Below are 1300 nucleotides of genomic sequence, written 5' to 3'. Positions count from 1 at the left end.
GGAGAGGACGAGCCTCAGTGGGGATGGAGAGGACGAGCCTCAGTGGGGCACAATGCCACAGAATCCACCCCCCAAAGCTTCCATTTCCTCCAGGGGGCACTGATCTCTGTAGGCAGGAGAGGAACTGTAATTCCAGGGGATCCCCAGGTACCACCGGGAGGCTGGCATCAGCAAAGTACAATGCCCTGGAGCCCACCCTCCCAAGCAGCCATTTTTCTCCAGGAGGAACTGGTCTCTGTAGTCTGGAGCAATGCTCCCTCTAAGCTGTGGAGTCTCCTGAGCAAGAGATCTGGCTGCTGCATAAATCAGCTCGCTAGAGAGCCAGTTTGGTGTAGTGGTTGAGTGCACGGACTCTAATCTGGGAGAACCGGGTTTGATTCCCCACTCCTCCACTTGCACCTGCTGATGTGACCTTGGGTCAGTCACAAGCTCTGGCACAGCTGTCCTTGAAAAAGAGCAGTTGCTGTCAGAGCTCTCTCAGCCCCACCCACCTCACAGGGTGTCTGTTATGGGGAGGGGAAGGGATAGGAGTTTGTAAGCCGCTCTGAGACTCCAAGTGAAGGGCGGGGTATAAATCCAATCTCTTCTTCTTCTTCTTCCCGAGCTAAGACAAAAACCTGTGAGCTGGAGGCTAAAAAAACCGTGAGCTGGCTCACACTCACTCAGCCTAGAGGAAACACTAGAGACGAGCTGTAATTCCAGGGGTTCCCCAGGTCCCACCTGGAGGATGGCACCCCTGTGGGAAGATTAAAGGGGCGGGAAGGAGAACGGTATAAGTAGTTTTGGGGTCCCTACTGGGGAAAGGAAGACGCGGGGTATAAACGAATCAGATTAAATAAGCATAAAGGCCTATCCCAAACGGGCTACTTTCCAGAACGTTCTGTTTCTCCCACCCACGGAGAGAGAGAACCGCCGTTCACTTGGGGGGCCCCCGACCCACACATTTCCAGGATCGTTACCCTTCACCTGCCTCCTAGGATGAGATCCTTTCCCCGCAGGAGACCGAAGGTCGAACCCACGACCCTCCGGGCCTTCCTCGGCTGCCCCTTAAGAGAGAAAGGAAACGGGGCCGACGCGTCGCTTGCAGGATGCGGGGGAAAAAAGGTGTGGGGGGTAACCTATCGCGAGATCTCCCCCCCCCACGCGAGAACAGCCACGGAGCTGGCGCAGGAACTAAATATCGCGATAGCTGCCACGCGCACGCGCGCCCGCCCGCCCCAGACCGCGACGAGCCGCCTCGCAGCCCAAACGAGGGGGCGTGGCCAAGGCCTGCTTCCCTGAAAGGAAAATAACCCAGCCT

At 57.1% G+C, this 1300-nt stretch overlaps 1 protein-coding gene across 1 annotated transcript in view; it reads right to left on the bottom strand.

The window, feature by feature from the left end:
• Nucleotides 1-1300, bottom strand: part of LOC107124145 (dual specificity protein kinase CLK3-like) — a gene marked incomplete at its 3' end in the record, with an annotated part of 25873 nt that overhangs the window by 24326 nt on the left and 247 nt on the right. The gene's annotated exons all lie outside the window — the stretch shown is intronic.

Source organism: Gekko japonicus, unplaced genomic scaffold (assembly GCF_001447785.1).
Source record: "Gekko japonicus isolate JY-2015 unplaced genomic scaffold, Gekko_japonicus_V1.1 scaffold6199, whole genome shotgun sequence".
NCBI lineage: Eukaryota > Metazoa > Chordata > Lepidosauria > Squamata > Gekkonidae > Gekko > Gekko japonicus.
The sequence above is the reverse complement of the archived record's forward strand: the minus strand, read 5'-3'. Positions and strand labels throughout refer to the sequence as shown.